Consider the following 7763-nt stretch of genomic DNA (forward strand, 5'->3'; position numbering starts at 1 on the left):
CTCCCAGCTTCACCTGCCCTCAGCAGGCCCCCCGCCCACCACCCCTCCTGACCGGTGTGTCCCCGCCCCCATCACACCCGCCTGGAGACTTCTGGCTTAGGTGTCCGCTCCCCCAGCGAGGCGGGCAGCTTGGAGGGCAGGGCCCACGGATGACCTCTGCCTCCCCGGTGGCTAACCCAGGGCCCGTGTGTAGAGACGATCAAAAGCGCCTTGGGCTGACCCGCATCCCTGGGAGGAGCCGCTCATCCCCACAGGGAGGGGGCCTGAGGAAGATAATTGAGGCTTAAATGTCATTTATAGGTTCAAAACGCAGTTGTGACTTAGAGTCAAGGGAAGTCATCTAAATGTAAACACGCCTTCTCTGTGTCTGGAACCAGAGGGAGAGGAGACCCCCCCCAGGGTGATCTCTTAATTCCAGCAAAATTACACTCAGACGCCTCCGCCAAGCAAAGACAGATTGCCATTTGCACAACGGTCCCGCACTTAAAAGTGACTCGGCTCAGAGCGCTGGGAAATTTATTATGACAAGGGACAAGGGATTCAAGATATTTAGTTGACCGATAAGACGGTTTAGAAGCAACAATAATCACCTCTGAGAATGTGAGGGGTCGGTATGAGGTCACCAGGGGGACACAGGCCAGCTGGACCGCAGGCGCTCAGACACCAGAAACCCACAGGGCACACCCGGAAGTGCCGAGGTCGAAGACAGGAAGGTGCAGGTGTCCCCGCTGGCACCCCACAGGGGGGGTCCGTGCACCAGCGCAGACTCTCAGCCCCCCACCCACCCAGACCGGCCAATGGGAGCGAGCTTCCTAACCCGGTCCCGAGACTCGTTTGCCTATTCAAGTCTCAGTCCCGCATCCATCCTGCCTCAGAAGCAGAAGATTCCAAGATAACCCCCCAGCCATCTGCCGGTGCCACGAGGAGCCAGACTGTCCAGAGCTGGCGACCTGCTCGGAGTGAGTACGGGGCCGGGGGATGGCTGTGCTCGCCAGGGCTCCCTCACCCGCAGGGGGTGGGCTCGCTGAGCCCACGAGCCTGGAGAGGGGCCCTGGAAAAGCAGCAGGGTGGGGAAGGGTGTTTCCTGACCCCGGGGGAGCCGAGCAGAGAGCAAATGTATATTTGATGACATTTCTCTGCAGGCAGTCTCCCTTCTGAAGAGCCAGGTTTGAACAAAGCCTGGCACCGGAGCAGACGGAGGACAGGAGGACAAGGGAAGGAGCGGGAGACCCACCAGAGGGGCTAGGATGGCCCCTGGAGGGAGCGAGCGGGTCCGGGGGGCGGGGGCAGAGGCACAGAGAGGAATGCCGCGAGAGCCACCACAGTCCTACCCCCTTTAACACAGTTTCCGTGTGTCGGGCTCTTGGGAAGGAGGCTCAGGGCCCAGGTGAACACTGTGAAAAAGGCACTCAGCACTGAGAAGGGCCCCTCTGTGCCCACTACCCCTCCTAACGCTCTCTTGAGCCACAGCTACAAACGCAGGATGCACTCGCTCTACAGACGGTGCCGCCCTGCAGACACCACAGAAGGGGGCCACTCAAGCAGCGGGATTCAAGTATGCACCCCTCTCAGCCTGCTGCCCCCCCCCACCCCCCGAATGCCGCTCTTGCCATCAGACTGGTCTGTCCGGAGACTCAGCCCCTGCTGTTGCGCACAGAGTGCCACGGGGCCCGCGGAGACCCCCCCTCCCTCCTACACCTGTTCCTCCCCTCGTTGGCCCCGCATTCCAAGAATGTTCTGTAGTTCAGTCGTCTTCCTACCAGAAAGCTGCGCGCTGGGGACCGGAACCTGCAGGGGAGTCCAGAGAAGACAGCCAGCCCTTCAAGGTCAACTGGGGTTCAGCCTCCTGCACCATTCACAACGCCACATCGCCGGGCAGGTGAAAATGACTGAGAGACTCCCAGCATCTGTGGACTGCATCCTTGAGCTTAGAGGCAGGGAGGTAAAAAGTCTTCTGATCTGCTGAGGAAAATAAATAAATAAATAAATAAATAAATAAATAAATAAATAAATAAAACTAACAGACAGGAAATCTAGGAGGACTAGAATGTGAAACTGGCAGAAACACACACACACACACACACACACACACACACATTTTGGGGGAAAAACTCTAACTGTGAGATTGGGCCCGTTATAATTCCATTATCCAAACTTCACGCTCTCAGTGACATATACCAGGCAGAACCCCCACGTGCAGCGCTGTGTCCTGGGCGGTATGTCACAGCCCCTGGCAGGGCTCCACCAGGAAGGGGTGTGCTTCCTGCCAGGTCGCGAGCGCTCGCGGGCTTCCTAGACCAGGCGCTGCCCCGGGGAAGCGACCCTCGCTCCATCCTGCACAACCCAGAAGTGGGGGCCGTGGAAGCCACTCCCCCGGCAAGACCCAGGAGAACGCCCTGCCCCCCACCAGCAGGACAAGGAGGCCCCCTGGAGGTCCCGCCTTCTTCCAGAGAAGGATCCGGGAGAAATAATCCTCCAACCCAGGGAGCTATGACAGTATTTTGAAAACGACTCACTTTGTCTTTCTTCCAAGTGTATACAGGTGAGAAACACAGGCGGCTGACTCGTCTCACAAAAATTCTTCCATTTAGCTTTCAGTGAGATTTTTGTTGGCACTGGGATCAGCTTCGACACGGGCATGACTTTTGTCAACCAGTTCCCCAACAGGAACATTAAGCAGGGTTTGGAGTCTGTGTCAAACCATGGCAGGTTAGCAGAGAGAGAGAGAGAGAGAGAGAGAGAGAGAGAGAGAGAGAGACAGCAGAGGGCAGAGGGCTGGTGATTCAAAACAAATGCACAACTGCCTTTAAAATGCACCTGTAACCACCACCAACTTAAGAGCTTTCTCTGTGCTCAGCTAGAGGCTAAATGCTTTCCACTTAGTTCTCATCAGCGATTCTGCAAGAGAGACTGTGTGGTCCCATGTGACAGACGAGGAAACAGGCACAGAGCTTAAGTGACTGTCACAAAATTACACACGCTGCCTCAAAAAAAAAAAAAAAAAGGTGCCTGATTCTTTTTACTCTCCACGCACCTCCATCGGTCACAACTGGAAGCCGACCTTGGAAATTTCTTACGATTTTCAAGTAAAGGCAGACACACACTTCTGCACAGGTGCACATATACAAAAGGAACACACAGAGCCAGTGCCGTTTCTCATCAGAGAAAGGAGATGTTTAATTTGCACAGATATGAACCCCTACAGGTTCTCTCCTCCCTGTTTCTAAGCAACCAACTTGAAAAATCATCAACTGGGCTCCAGAGGAACCTTTAGAAGCTTCCTTACGAGTGCCATGCACCCTGCAGAAAACCATTAGGATCAGAAGCGAGTACAGTTGCGTTCCCAAATGCATCTGGACACATTCTCTAGAACGTGCTCTGGCTGGAATCTCCTGCATTCCGTCCCTGTGACTCTGAAACTAATGTATCTTCCCAAGATCAAATTTACTAAATAACTTAATGGAAGGTAGCAAGACCCTATGCGGTGCACAGGAAGCGGGCTGGGCAGTTCCTAATTAGGTCTGGCATTATCTCACTGCCTCAGTCGGATGCTCGGGCGTCACACATTTATGACACCTCTGAGGGACCTCAAGAGGTCCTTTGTGAGTGCCACAAAAAAGCCAGGGACGCCCTGTCCCCCAACACCATACCAGAGGTCCCGGACAGAGTTCACCTGCAGGCTGATCTAGGTCCCAGTCACAAACCCTGGCTCCCTCCCGTGTGGCTCCTGCCGCCTCGGGACAGGATACAGAGGGCTCTCAAAACCTAGCTGTCCCTCTCCTCCCTCCTGTCGCCCCAACGCCTGGAGTCTGGGAGGACGCACCTTCCCGAGACCCAGGGCCGCACACCCGGAGTGGAGGAAGTGGCTGGGAGCTGTCCATGGTGGCGCCGCGCCTGGGCACGCAAAGCCGCGGGTCCCCAGCCCCGGGGCGCGCCCGGCATCCCTCTCCAGACCGCTGGAATGGAGACTCGCTCCCAGGCTTACCATCTCCGGGATGGGGCTGCAGCCAGGCGCTGGCTCACACATCAAAAGATTAGTTTCAAAACAGAGTTCTCACCTGTGGGCAACGCTGGCTGCGCGGAGCGAGACTCAGGACCTCAAAGCCGGCTGCTGGAGGCGCGCCTGGACGGCCGCCGTGCTGGACGCTTGGGGACCGGCGGCGGCGGTCTCTGAGAGCTGAGAGTCTGCGGCTGACGACCTCGGGCGCACTGGGCGCCTTTCTCCAGAGCACATGCGTGCCGCCGGGTCCATTCCAGAAGGTCTCTGGCCCTGGTTCCCGGAGCGGCGAGCCGGAGACGTGGCCGCAGCCCTGGCTTGCGCTCTGCCAGGTCCCTGCCTTTCCTCCCAACCTAAGGTAACCTTTTCTGGAGCCGACGTCCCGTGCCAGGCACCACCAAACCCTCTCCCGGCAACGCCGGGTTTGGAGTCTCAGTCTAAACATCAACAGGGGCCGTCAACTTCTTTTCACATCCAGTCGCCTCCCGCGCCAGCGCGACGCGGGGAGCCCAGCGCGATCCGGGGGTGCGGGAGCCAGAGGCGGCGGGAGGCGGAGGGGGGCCCAGGAGGAAGAGCGCGCGGGGCCGAGCCGCAGGGCGCAACGTGGCCAGGCGCACACGCGCTAGTGCACAGTGTGAGCGGCCGGACCCGGCGACCCGACCCTCGGAGCGGTCCCTCGCCCGCCAGCCACCGTCCCGGGCGCAAGACTCAGCCACTGAGAAGGGGGGAACGCTACGGAAAGCAAGAGCACCCCCCCGCGCTGGGTGCGCTCCGTGGACGCCGGCGCCCCCGGCACCTGCTGCTTGCACAGATCACACGGGCTCGGTGAAATCTCACAGAGGACAGTGACAGGGGCGCGTGCCCATCAACGGACGCTCGGACGGACGGACACACAGACAGACAGACAGAGGCGCACCGCAGAGCAACGAGCGGACGGGCTGACCGAAGCCACCGACGGGCGACGTTTTCCCGCGACCCTGCCCCCGCTCCGAGCTCGGGACGTCCGCGCTCCCGGCCCTCTTACCTCCGGGTCCGCGGCGGCGACGGCGGCGGCGGCACGCCTCCCGGGCCGGGAGCGCGGCGGCAGGGGCGGTGCGGCGGCCCCAGCCCAGGGCCCCCGCGCGCTCCGGGGACGTGCGCCGGCGGAGGGGCGGCTGCGCCGGAGAAGCGAAGGGCTCCGCGCCCGGCCGGCCGCGCTCTGTTCCGGACGCCCCGCGCCACCCGCGCCCGCCAGTCGGGCCCCACCGGCTGCGCCGCACTCCGCTCCCCGGCGCCCCGGCCAGAGCGGCGGCTTTTATAGCGCGCGGCGGCTTCCCTGCGCCGCGCCGGCCGGGCTGGCTCCGCCCCGGGGCCCCAGGCGCCCGCCCCCGGCCGACCGCCCCTCGGCGAGGTGGGGCGGGGACCCCGGGCGGGCTCTGGCGGCCGCTCCGGGAGGCGCAGACCCGAGCCCGCCGCCGCCGCCGCCGCCGGGGGAGGGCGCCAGAGCCCGGGGCGCCGAGGGCCGGCCGCTCGGGGGTGGGGGGGGGGGGTGGGGGCGTGGGGGTCGGGGCGGGCGGGCGACCTCCGACCCCGCGAGGCGGCGGGCGAGCACGTCCTGCTTGCGCCCGAGCGGCCGCGGGGTGGGGGCGGGGCTGGTGAGTCGCTGGCTCTTCTGCGGGTTTAACTTCTAAAAGCGTGGCCTTGGAGAGGGATCCTGGGATAGGGACCCGGTGTTTGCAAGCGGAGTCGGACGCGCCAGGCCGTGCGGCTGCGCGCACAGCTGGGGATCAGTTTCCTCGCCAGCAAAGTGGGTTCCGTGAGGCTTCCTCGCGGCCCTGCTGGGATTTCACCGGGGGCGCGGGAGCGCGGGTACCCCGCACGTAGTAGGTGCTCAGCGAGTTCGAATCCTTCCGGTGTCCAGACCAAGGCCCTCCAGGGTCAAAGCCAGCACGGATGGCTGCTGCAGCTTCTCCCCTGCCCGAGGGAGCACTACAAGTAGAAAGAGCCCGGGCCGCCCCCCCCCCCCCCCGCGGGGCACCTGGAGTCATCTCTCAATTCTGCCACGAACTTACTTGCGGTGTGACCCGGGGTCACCTGCCCCCCCCCTCCGGGTCTCTGCGTGTTTGTTGTTTGTAAAACGAGGGCCTTGGCGCCACTCCTCCGTCCCTTCCACTTTTCTGGCGCTTACAACTCGCCCCTTCCACCCGGCTGACCGGCCTCCTCCTAGAAGATGCACCTGCCCTGTGAGGGCCACAGCTGTGCTGGGAAGGTCCTCGTGCTAAGGCAGCAGTCGCCAGCCCCGTGAATCTGCCGCCGGGCTCTGAGGCCGAGCTGTAGGCAGAAGCTGCGGGCGTCCGCCTGCTGGGCTGGGGCAGAAACGCCGGTTCCCTGGCCAAAGCAGGGAAGTCCTGCATTCCTCTCCAGGCCTTTCCCACAAAGCTGGTCTTGACCCTCACCGGGGCCCCTGACTGTAATTCTCAGCCCTTCCTTGACTTCTTGAAAGGTAGGGAGCTGGGTCTTATGGTGGGCACCTGTCCCCCATCTCTCCAGCGAATGTAGACGGAACCCACCCTTGTCCCCTCCTCCTCATATCATAATCTCTGGTTGCTTTCCTTTCCCAAGGGGGACCCCCCCGCCCCCGCCCCGGATGCCAGGACCCACAAACATTTGAGCGATGCTGAGCATCTGGCCTAAGCAGAGAAAGGTCGGCTTCCAACCAGTCTCGCTGGGAGCAAGCAGAGAGCTACGGGGGAGACTTTGCTTCTCTCCCATCAGCAGAGAGCAGACCTGAGGCCTGCAGGGCATATGCTCTTGGCTGAGAGGTCTGCTCCCCAGGCACCGAGACACAAAACAGTAAAGGCAGACTCCTGTCTGGTGACGGGCCCTGAGAATTACTTAGTCACGTTTGCTCGAAGCACAGAAACGCCCAGCACATTCCTCTGGTGTCCAGCTTTACTTGTCACAGACCAGGGCCCCGGGCGAGAGGGTCGGGCTGATGGATCCTATGCAGGCTCCGCGTGTCTGAAACCAGAGCTCCCCGGGGCATTGCCACCCGGCGCGCGATGGACAGGGTGTGCCGGGCGACCCTTTGGGGCCCACTGTCAGCAGGGTTGCCCGGAGGAACGGCTAGCCACCCCTCCCTCAAGCCACCCGCTTGCCCTTGCGAGTGCAGAGAGCAGCTGGTTAAGAGGGCTGCGTTAGTTTTTTGCTTCTTATCGGAATCCCCCCCCCCCCGAGAGTCTGCAGGGAGAGGGGAGATGCTCTTCAACGGTGGGACTCTGCCCAGAAAGCCTGCCCTTTTGCCTCCCCCGCGGGGGAGATGGAACCCGTCGGCCACGTCCTCTGTATCCAACGGCCTGTCTGCTCACTGCTCCCACACCCTGCCCGGGTCTGGCGTTTTCAGTCAGCTGGAGGGGTGCAAGTCTGTCCCCCCAGAGCGGGGGCCACCGCAGCCCATCTGCCGACGGGCAGAGCCCGGCCCCGGCCCCGCAGCAGCCCACCTGTGCCATGTCCGAAAGGCTGACCACACCTGTGGCTCCCACGCCCAAGCCTCCAGATGAGGTTTTCCCAGGAACACAGCAGGCACACCCGAGGAGGGGGGCGGGGCGTGGGGGGATGGGAGGCAGAATGCAGCTGGGGGAAGGAGGGAGTGGGCTGCTGGCTGCACGGCTTCCAGGAGACCCCACAAAGAATAAAACGGAGATGTCAGGTCTCCCGATCCACGGGCGTACTTAAATTCTACCGACAGGGGTCGCCCTTGCACACCAAGCCTGAAGCTGGCTTCTGA

At 62.1% G+C, this 7763-nt stretch overlaps 1 protein-coding gene across 2 annotated transcripts in view; it reads right to left on the bottom strand.

Moving 5' to 3' along the window:
• Positions 1-5224, bottom strand: part of CEMIP (cell migration inducing hyaluronidase 1) — a 128487-nt gene extending 123263 nt beyond the window's left edge. The window contains exon 1 of one of the 2 annotated variants that reach the window (XM_086711744.1): positions 5022-5224. The gene's annotated coding sequence lies outside the window, so the exon portion shown is untranslated. The remainder of the gene's footprint in view (positions 1-5021) is intronic. The other variant, XM_086711742.1, reaches the window with a different exon arrangement.
• Positions 5225-7763: the final 2539 nt, after the last annotated feature.

The sequence above is a fragment of the Puma concolor genome, chromosome B3, assembly GCF_028749965.1.
Source record: "Puma concolor isolate L17-30 chromosome B3, mPumCon1.1.hap2, whole genome shotgun sequence".
NCBI lineage: Eukaryota > Metazoa > Chordata > Mammalia > Carnivora > Felidae > Puma > Puma concolor.